The sequence below is a fragment of the Ranitomeya variabilis genome, chromosome 3, assembly GCF_051348905.1.
Source record: "Ranitomeya variabilis isolate aRanVar5 chromosome 3, aRanVar5.hap1, whole genome shotgun sequence".
In the NCBI taxonomy this organism is placed as follows: domain Eukaryota; kingdom Metazoa; phylum Chordata; class Amphibia; order Anura; family Dendrobatidae; genus Ranitomeya; species Ranitomeya variabilis.
In genome coordinates, this window is record NC_135234.1 from 531,380,701 (window position 1) to 531,391,915 (window position 11,215).

Below are 11,215 nucleotides of genomic sequence, written 5' to 3' on the forward strand. Positions count from 1 at the left end.
TTCAGAATGTGGTTCGTTTACATGGTATTCCGGAGAACATTGTGGCCGACAGAGGATCCCAGTTTGTGTCCAGATTTTGGCGATCCTTTTGTGCTAAGATGGGCATTGAATTGTCTTTTTCGTCAGCCTTCCATCCTCAGACGAATGGTCAAACTGAACGAACTAATCAGACCTTGGAAACTTATTTGAGATGTTTTGTTTCTGCTGACCAGGATGATTGGGTGACCTTTTTGCCATTGGCAATAATCGGGCTAGTTCTGCTACTTTGGTTTCACCTTTCTTTTGCAATTCTGGTTTTCATCCTCGTTTCTGCTCGGGTCAGGTTGAGTCTTCTGACTGTCCTGGGGTGGATTCTGTGGTGGATAGGTTGCAGCAGATTTGGAACCATGTGGTGGACAATTTGACTTTGTCCCAAGAGAAGGCTCAGCGCTTTGCTAACCGCCGTCGCTGTGTGGGTCCCCGACTTCGTGTGGGGGATTTGGTATGGTTGTCTTCTCGTTATGTCCCGATGAAGGTTTCCTCTAAGTTCAAGCCTCGTTTCATCGGTCCTTATAAGATTTTGGAAATACTCAACCCTGTGTCTTTTCGTTTGGACCTCCCAACATCGTTTGCCATTCATAATGTGTTCCATAGGTCATTGTTGCGGAGATATGTGGTGCCTGTGGTCCCTTCTGTTGATCCTCCTGCTCCGGTCTTGGTCGAGGGGGAGTTGGAATATGTGGTGGAGAAGATCTTGGATTCTCGTATTTCGAGACGGAGGCTTCAGTATTTGGTGAAATGGAAGGGTTATGGTCAGGAGGATAATTCCTGGGTTGTCGCCTCCGATGTCCATTCGGCCGATTTGGTTCGTGCCTTTCATTTGGCTCGTCCTGATCAGCCTGGGAGCTCTGTTGAGGGTTCGGTGACCCCTCCTCAAGGGGGGGTACTGTTGTGAATTCCGTTTTCGGGCTCCCTCCTGTGGTCATGAGTGGTACTGTGTGAGTTTGTTCTTGGGCTCCCTCTGGTGGCCTTTAGCGATATGGCTGGTCTTGGCTGGGCTCAGCTGTTTCATCTCCTGCTAGGCTGGGCCTATTTAATTCACCTGGACCTTTAGATGTTGCCTGGTGTCGGTGTATTCAGTCCTGATCCCGTGCTCTCCTGAATATTCCTTGTGACCAGTCTCCTGCTATGAGAAGCTAAGTTTGCTTGTTCAGTTTCTCATTATTTCCTTGAAAACGTTTCTCATTATATAATGAGTTCAGCCCAGCTTGCTTTTATGTGATTTTTTGCTTGCTGGTCAGTTCTGGGGTGCAGAGTGCGCCCCTCACATCGTGAGTCGGTGTGGGGGTTCTTGTATTCTCTGCGTGGTTTACTTTTGATAGTTTTTGTACTGACCGCACAGACACCTATCTATTTTCTGCCTATCTAGTATTAGCGGGCCTCATTTGCTAAATCTGTTTCATCTCTACGTTTGTGTTTTCTCCTTCACTCACCGTTATTATTTGTGGGGGGCTATCTAAAACTTTGGGGATATTTCTCTGAGGCAAGTGAGGTCTTGCTTTCTCTCTAGGGGCAGTCAGTTTCTCAGGCTGTGACGAGACGTCTAGGTTTTCAGGTAACGTTCCACAGCTGCCTTTAGTGTGTTTGGATAGGATCAGGATTGCGGTCAGTATAGCTTCCACATCCCCAGAACTTGTCCTATATACTCAGGGTATATTTGTCAGGTCAGTTTGAGATCCTACCACCAGGATCATAACAGCTGTCCAAACGCAACATGGCGTCCCATCTCAATTCCAGTAAATTTTTGCATTGAAAAGTCAAATGGCGCTCCTTCGCTTCCGAGCTCTGTCAAACAGTTGTTTACCCCCACATATGGGGTATCGGCGTACTCAGGACAAATTGCACAACATCGTTTGGGGTCCATTTTCTCCTGTTACCCTTGGTAAAATAAAACAAATTGGAGCTGAAGTTAATTTTGTGTGAAAAAAAAGTTAAATGCTCATTTTTATTTAAACATTCCAAAAATTCCTGTGAAACACCTTAAGGGTTAATAAACTTTTTGAATGTGGTTTTGAGCACCTTGAGGGGTGCAGTTTTTAGAATGGTGTCACACTTGGGTATTTTCTATCATATAGACCCCTCAAAATGACTTCAAATGAGATGTGGTCCCTAAAAAAAAATGGTGTTGTGAAAATGAGAAATTGCTGGTCAAATTTTAACCCTTATAACTCCCTAACAAAAAAAAATTTTGGTTCAAAAATTGTGCTGATGTAAAGTATACATGTGGGAAATGTTACTTATTAAGTATTTTGTGTGACATATCACTGTGATTTAATTGCATAAAAATTTAAATTTGGAAAATTGCAAAATTTTCAAAATTTTCGCCAAATTTCCGTTTTTTTCACAAATAAACGCAGGTAATTTCAAAGAAATTTTACCACTGCCATGAAGTACAATATGTCACGAGAAAACATTGTCAGAATCACTGGGATCCGTTGAAGCGTTCCAGAGTTATAACCTCATAAAGAGACAGTGGTCAGAATTGTAAAAATTGGCCCGGTCCATAACGTGCAAACCACCCTTGGGGTGAAGGGGTTAAAAAGCCATTTTTTTGTCTCTTATAACAATAATTATTACAAGATACAAAATGAAAAACAAAAACAACTATTACATAGATCAAATGAACACACACATCAAATTAAATGAAAAAAATATTTTTAAATACACACAAAATTTAAACTTATAACATAGATATAGCATGCTCTTGGCAGGGAGTAGCACCCTGAGGTGCCACTAAATAATTAGTGAAAATATCACGTACTTTCAGTCCTGAAAGTGGACGACGTGGAGGGATGACATGTGGTCTAGGCCTACCCACATTGCCCAACACGCCTTCAGCACCATCAGATGATGAGCATTCATGAAGTCGGGTGAAGTTATGTAGGACCACACATGCTTTGATGACCTCATTTATGTTGGCTTCACTCAGCTGAATGGCTGACTGGAGGACCCGCCATTTGGCACAAAGAATGCCAAAGGCGCACTCCACCAGTCGCCGTGCGCGTGATAGACGCAAGTTAAAGATCCTACGCCGGTGGTCCAGGTTTCGACGGGGATATGGCCTCATTACATGCCTGGTTAACTGAAAGGCCTCATCTGCAACAAGGACATATGGCACAGATTCTTGATTGGAGCCTGGAAGCTGACGTGGTGGTGGTAGGTACAACTGGTTATTGCACAGCTGCCGACCCATAATGGAAGAATTGAAGACTCTAGAGTCTCCAGTTCTCCCATAGTGCCCAATGTCTACAATTATAAACCTGTAGTGACTTTGAACCAGAGCCAACAACAGTACTGAAACATATTGTTTATAATTATAGAATTGGGACCCTGAGTTCGGCGGTTTACCCACACAGATGTGTTTTCCATCAAGGGCTCCAATACAATTTGGAAATTGACATTGCTCCTCAAATCCACAGGCATTCTGCAACCAGTCTTCCTTCTTGGGCACAAGCATGACTACTTGATGAATTCTGGACCAGATTACAGAACAGGTATACCGGACTATGCCTGAGATTGTAGACCTCCCAATCAAAAATTCATGATGGAGTGCTGCAAACGAAAGTCCAGTTGTCAGGAAGCTGAAAGCACAAAAAAAAATTTTTTTAAATGTTTGAATGATTTATAACATTCATATAAACCACAAGTACTGTGTTAAACTAACAAGCCAGGCTAGCAATACCTCAAAAAATTTACACTGACTATGTGAATTTAACATTAATAACATATTCTTAGTACTAATTAGTAGAGATTTTAGATATATTAATAATAAATTAACATCACCTGGTAAGCATAACTAAATAAAACATTTATTAGAGACACATCATCATTATAGAGTATGTGAGGAGGAGGAATACATACCGTAACGTAAGGAGAAGATGCTCCTCTGCAGATATACATTTACGCATCCTGGTGTCCTGAAAGGTTATCCCAGGGCACACTTTCTCCAGCAAAATATAAAAGGTGGCAAGGCTCATGTGGCAATACTGCAAAAAATTGTCAGATGTGTCAGCAGAGATGCATAGAGACCGTGGAAATGGCCTTTAGTGAGGCGTTACCTCAAAAGCAGATGGACCCACATTCATCTCCTCCTCCTCGGATCCACTATCACTGGGCATGGCTGGCCAAAGCGGCGTGACAAAACCTAGTTGTACAAGACACGCTCAGATGGGGTGAAATGGAGTAGGTCTGACATGTTGCCAACAAACCACCAATACACCAACACAAGCACAGCAGCAAAATGGCCAGATTGGAGGGTGCCACCTGTTGTAGAGGCAATAAATATGGTTGCTGATGAACATTTAAGTTAATTTCAAGCCTCAAAACCATTAAATGTCCATTTTGGAAGGTTGCGAGAAAAAAAACACTATACGGATGCAATACGGATGACATACGGAGGATTACATGCACAAAATACGCAGCCACACCTTGCCAATGGATGACATATGGATCACTGTTCAGGGAACATTTCTGCGTATTAGGCCTGTAAAAAACAGACCGTATTTTTATACGTTAGGTCTGACCGCAGCCTTAGAGGAAACGTATAATAGAAACATTTCACCACTTCTGTATTTATCACCCACTCCTGGTTTTGGCTTACAAATACTGATGTAAAATACAGACCAAATACTAAATGTGTTAACGTGGCCTTAAAGTGTTATCAAGGCAATGTCTGTATAACTGTGCTGAGACCAGTAATTGGGTTTTATGGTCACGTGTTTGTGGTGCATCATAAGCAGTAACAATTAACCCTTCATCTAGCTCAGTGGTTAGCACTGCAACCTTGCAGCACTGGGGTCGCAAGGTTCAAATCCAACCAAGAACAACACCTGCAAGTAGTTTGTATGTTCTCCCCTTGTTTGTGTGGGTTTCCTCCCACACTCCAAAGATATAATGAAAAGGAATTTAGATTGTGAGCCCCATTGGGGACAGTGATAATAATGTGTATGTAATGCACTCTGGAATTAGATAGCACTATATAAGCAAAGCATAATAAATAAATCTATTATTATTTTATCTAATTTCCCCCTGGCACAATTTTTTCGGGATCTAGGGAAAACCTCTTAAGACACATTGCTATTTATTCTTATATGTAAACCTCCACCAGCAGCTTACACAGCAAAAATAATATATTGAATGTACAAAATTTGGGCTGCTTTCCTCCTGCGCAGAAGCAATAAAACTTCAGGGCTTCTATAGGTTTCCTATGGCTTAAGATTCCCACAGTATATTTAAAAAAGCAATGTAACTGAAAGCATTAAATTGGCAGAACAGAAACATGAATGAAATCCAGTTCCCATCACCACGCTGAATTGTTTAATCAGAATAAGTAAGTGAAATGTGCAGTTAAATGAAAGTTGTTTTAATAAAGGGGAAGGCTCAAAGCGCCAGTGCTGAGATATGACTGCGCTCCGTGAGCATAAATTGAAAATTTTGACCTGAAGATTTTGTCAATGTGTTATAATTGCCAAACAGAGACAGGGATTAATATCAAAGTAATTAACAGCACCTAGAGGGACAGGAATAGCAATGACAAGTAATAAATGATTTAATATTTCACTTAAATGGCCCATCCGTATACCAGTGGATGTTCATTATATTAATGTCAATTCATGTTTCCTTTCAGAATTTGACAAATATTCATTATCACAAGCTTTTACCAATAACTATAGTCAATACACAGGAGGATTTAACCCTTTTTACTGCTATAATGGGGTGTCTTGATTTTATGATTGGGTTGCTGGTATTTTTACAAGTTACATTCCATGTGTTCAGAATGAGGTGATCAGCCTGTATAATGTAGATTACTGATGATCGCGGTATTATACATCAGCCAACATTACAGGCTTTTTAGTAGTCTCATTGTTAAGCATTATTCTATTCAGTTATGTGGGATTTTTTTATTTTATTTCCACCAGTGTATCTGTATTGTTTCCTGAGAGCACACAAGGTGAACTGACAATAGAAAGGGATCATTTTAGGGCTGATCACATGTGTATGGCGTCTTTTATGTTCCTGAATGACTCCTGATGTGAGGAATTATTCAGCTGCTCCCAGGAATCTTGACTCTACTGAAAGTGCTGTGAAGTGTATTGCGAGGCTTGGTGGCAGGCAGCTCATCATATTGATCCTAGAAAGCAGAGCAAACAAAAGTATTGTGTTGAATACATTTCTGAATGCTACAGAGGCTTTTTTTAAAAAACACATGAAATGTCGATAGCTGATACAGGATAATGCAGCAATTTAATGAAAAGTTGATCCTTTAAATACCACCACAATTTCTAACAAAGTCAGTGAGTCACAAGGAAAGTAGAATATTTTACAAGTTTATACCTGCATTGACACTGGTTTTATACAGAGGCTTAGAATTTAATAAGACAATATATTTATACTGTAGCAGAAGTGGCTCCAGTATATTGTATTCAATGTTAAGCTTTAAATCAATTCCTCAGTCAACTGTTTAGGACAAATGTATTAGATATGTTGTAGACATCAAATTTTGATCTAAGTTCTGTCCCACTTAATTGTGTCAATACTACAGTCATCTAGAAGATTTGCCCATAAGTAGAGATGGCTGGATCGATACGTCCATGGTCGCTGGATAGAAGGCTTGCAAATCTCTTACCGTCTGGTATCATCTAATTCACAAAAAGTCATCTGTGTCATGTCACAATGATGATGTTGCACCAGCAAGAACTAATCAAAAGCTGCTTTTTGGTATCCCGGAAGGTAAAAGTTTTGTGAACTTTTCATTCAGTAAGCAGGCCTACTTACCTGGCCAATAGACTGGAATCATCTGTATCAATTTTCTCATATCCACCCTGAATTTTGGGCATGAGGATTTGATGAGGAATTTTGCTGTAAAACCGCCCATGGATATGCTACTTTTGGGTCCAAAAGGATATACCAGTAATCTGTTTACAGACTATGATTGCCCATATTCCACGTAATCTGAATACTTTCAATCATACTATAATGATTAATAATAGATCGAAAGTAATATCTTTTTAAACCTATAATATTAATTTAAACCACTATCCCTCAAGTTAATAATGAAAATTCTGAAATTACCCCTCTAAATTAACCTGCATTCAACATTGCAGAATCATCCATTGAAAAATCATTTGCAGTCATTGCAATAACTAGAGATGAGAGAATCTTTTGAAATTAGAATTTGAGGACTCCACCAAATTTACCCTGAAAATTTGATTTGTGTGAATGCATCTCATTACTTGTAAGATTTTAATTACTCGGAAAATACATGATGGGTAGAGGAGAGAGAACTCCACTGACCATAGGAGCTTGCACTTTAAAGGTGAAAGAGAGCAGATCATGAGAGCTGACCATAAGAGAGGCATAAGAGCTTGCACACCTAGGAAGAAAAAAAAGTGACGAAGGACTGCACTTACCGTAAGAGTTTGTGCACTGCAGAAAAGAGAAGCCTATTTATGCTGGTCATGGAAATCGACTTTGCAGTAGAAATTGTGCTCCACTTAGAACTGCTGATCTGTGATGGTCCAGGTATTCACCACCAATGTAAAAGGTATGATAATCCATAAGATATTATAGTTGCAGGCCATTATGGGGAGTCATGTGCAGCAAGGCAAAATTACATTAGCCCACTCTATGATGTTTCAGCAGTGTGGGGAATGGTGTTGGGCAAGATTTTTTCTTTTTTAGCAAAAAATATAATCTCAAAATTCATGTGAAACCCCAAATTTCATGGAATTCTACTAGAACTTTGTCCTCCACAGTTAGATCTGCTCATCTCTAGCATTAATCAAATGCCAAGTCAGATCTTCTTGAAGCTCCATATAAAAAAGTCTTAAAACTATTCTCACAGCAGAAGCTCAGAAACTGTGTGAAGGGTGCACAGTACATATCGGTTAAAAAGCAGCTTGAATATCTTCAACAAAATCCATATGTAACGCATACAGATTTTGCTGCAGAGATGTTGTGCAAATGCTGTGTGGCATAGCACAATAACCTTTGTTTCTGAGAGGTGGAGAACTCCAGGAAACAGGAAGCATTTTACAGCATTAGAGTATTGGAAAAATGCTATCAAAAGCAGGATCCATGGTCTAGAGTTATAAAGGAGAACTGTTGCCAGAAAACTGTCCCTAACTGTACAAAAATTATATGGACCATACTTATAAATATTGGTCAACAGTGGCTAAGAAATATTTTCAAAACTGAATATGAGTTTCTTAGCTAACATTTTGATGAGAATGTATAAGCCAACTGCCACGTAACAGCAAACATCTTAATAGGTCAACTTCTCTATAAGATGTAGTGCTGCATGATGACTACAACCATGTGAGGCAGGGCCAGCAGGTCACCACAGCACTCATGCTGCCAGGCAAAGCCCCAGGACTATAAATCACATCATCTCACAAAAATAGCGCAACAGAAAAAATAGTCACCACATAGTACTAGCAACAGATGTAGTTAACATTTTTATCATCTATTTACATAATTACCTTAAATTGTCTGTCATCCACTTCCGACTGGACGTCCTAGAATCCCACAATCCACCGCGCCGCATTGGAAGTACGCCGACCGCCATATTCGAATACCCAAGTGATGGGTATTTCATTATTGCAACAAACAAAGCAAGATTTCCAGCTCCAGGACGTAAATATAAAAATATTAAATCTTTATTCCATACTTTAAAATAGCATTTTGCTTCATCCACGTCACAGCGGAGATGTCTTTTCCCTGCTCGGATGCTATAAACACAGCTTTTGGACTTTCATGGGTGAGCTGAATACTTCTGTTTTTTTTCTGATTACATTATTGCACCTGCTGGTGGCACCAGTCTTTCCATCACTCCCCGTCTCCCCTCTCCTCTGTCTGTCGCTTCCCCCTCTCCCCTCGCTCCTCTGCGTCGTTCCCCGTCTCCCTTCTCTTCTGTCCCTCGCTCCCCGTATCCCCTTGCTCCTTTCCCTCGCTCCCCATCTCCCCTCGCTCCTCTCGCTCCTCTCCATCACTCCCCTCACTCCTCTCCATTGCTCCCCGTCTCACCTCTCTCCTCCCGCTCCTCTCCATTGCTCCCCTCACTCCTCTTTGCAGCCACTGTCTCCCCTCACTCCTCCCGCCAACAATCCTAGCAGTGGCGGCCATGTTGGCGTAGAGTGCTGATCGCCGCTCACATGGATGAGAGCAGGCACGACAGATGGATCCCGGAGTGCGGAGGTGCAAGGAGCGGAGAGCGGTGGAGATGGTGAGGGGCGGGGCTCCAGAGCAATACCATATACAAAAGATTGGAAACCAAAAAAATAATATGCCCCTCACGTCTACGTTATATCCACTGCTTGTTATCTGGCCATATGATCCTTGGTGCCTCTTCTTGCCAGCATTATGCAATGAAACCCTGAACCCCTTCATGCTATGCAAGGTTGTACTGTTGCAATGTTGTGACATCATGATTTGCGTTGTGACCTTAAGATACAAACACTATGCATGGACGTCCCTGTATGTGCTCATCATAAGATTTCAACATCCAATTACATACATACTGTATATAGCTACATAGGTTGAAAAGAAGATAAACCTTATTCCACTAATTATACATTTTGTCACTAAATATCTATAACCCCAAATGTTATGTATACTGAGGAAATCATGCAGCCCTTTTTAAAAGCTGTCATAGTGTCTGCCATTACTGCATCTTGTAGTTGGGCATTTCAGTCTTAGTGCTTTATTTGTAAAGAACTCTTTCTTATTTCTTATTTCACTGAGAACAAATTGGCTACAAATACAATTTTGAGGTAAGATACGTTTGTAGCGCCCCACTGCCGCAGGGCCGAGGGGTACCCGGTACCGGGCCTCTGAGTCTCTGCTCTGGGGTTGTCACGGTGGCTAGGCCCGGTCCGTGACCCTGCTGAGGGGCGCACAATGAAAGGTGGTGGTATGGGATGATAACGTTATGGTGCGGTGTAGTGCCGGTCGCAGTAAATAACGAGGACACCAGGTTGCAGTCTCTTTACCTCTTTACTGAAGGCTTCTGGGTCCTCAGTCCGGAATACGGTTAACAGGGCTGCGCAAGTCCGGCCGGTCCGATGGCACCTCCAGAGTTCCCTTCGCAGGTGGAAATCTGTGCCTACCTGCTAGCGCTTGTGTGTTGTGGTCCTTCCCTGCTGTGCTTACGGGATAGTACCCCACAACTGTTGTGTCTGTTTCTCGTGTTCCCTCACAACTCGATTCTGATGTTCTTCTACGTCCCCCTGATCTTATGGTTAGGACACACCCGTATGACGGGGAGGCTCGGAGGTTCTTCCTGGGCTCTATCATCACCCCTCTCCTGTTGTTACCCCCCTGTGTCTTCCTGGGTCTGTGTGAGACAGCCCGCCTGTGACTGACTGTCCTGCCGTAGGTTTGAAGTTTGGTTTGGAGCTCTATACTTCCTCGGCGTTCCGGCCAACGGTTATGCGCCTCAATAGGATGTTGCCTCGATCTTACAGCACGACTCCTACTGGTATTCTCCTAGTTGCATTGATCTCGTTTCTCACTCAGCACAATAAATCTCGCTTCTTGTCCTTTCTTGGGGTACCGCCGCTATATCGTGCAGGCGCGGTCCCGTAACGTTCTCTCTGGTTGCTAGGCCTCTGTCAGGATCCCACCCCTGACAGGGACCCCTCCGAATCTTCCCCTACAACACCCTCTGCCACAAGGTGTTGCCTGGTTCCAACCCAGTCAGCTTTCTGTTCTAACTTCCTGCCTAACCCCCAGTTTTACCAGATTGTGAGGAGTGGCCTAATAAATAGAACCCTTAGCTCCCCCTGGAGGCCAGACTGTGAAATGTATTGGTGTCTGTGATACCTGGTCAGATGAACTCCTTCAGTGCCATCAGACGTACCATAGCCCCCCTTAGTGGCGGAGCTACAGTACTGCAATGACCAGGACTCTGGGGCGCTGCACTCCCCCCCGGTTAAATCCAGTACTCCTGGACTGGGAAGAAAACAACAATACATGTCAGCAAAAAGACATACAATTTTGAAAATGCAAGTACAAGTAAACTGTTTAACAGAGCTTCCCTTTATGGGAGGTGAGGACACTTGAACGTTACAACCATGGTTAAATACTTTAAATAATATACTATAAATAACTTCTTTTACCCAACCGGGTATTCTACTAAGTGCAAAATTTGTGAACAATAATTTAACTTTGCCTTTAA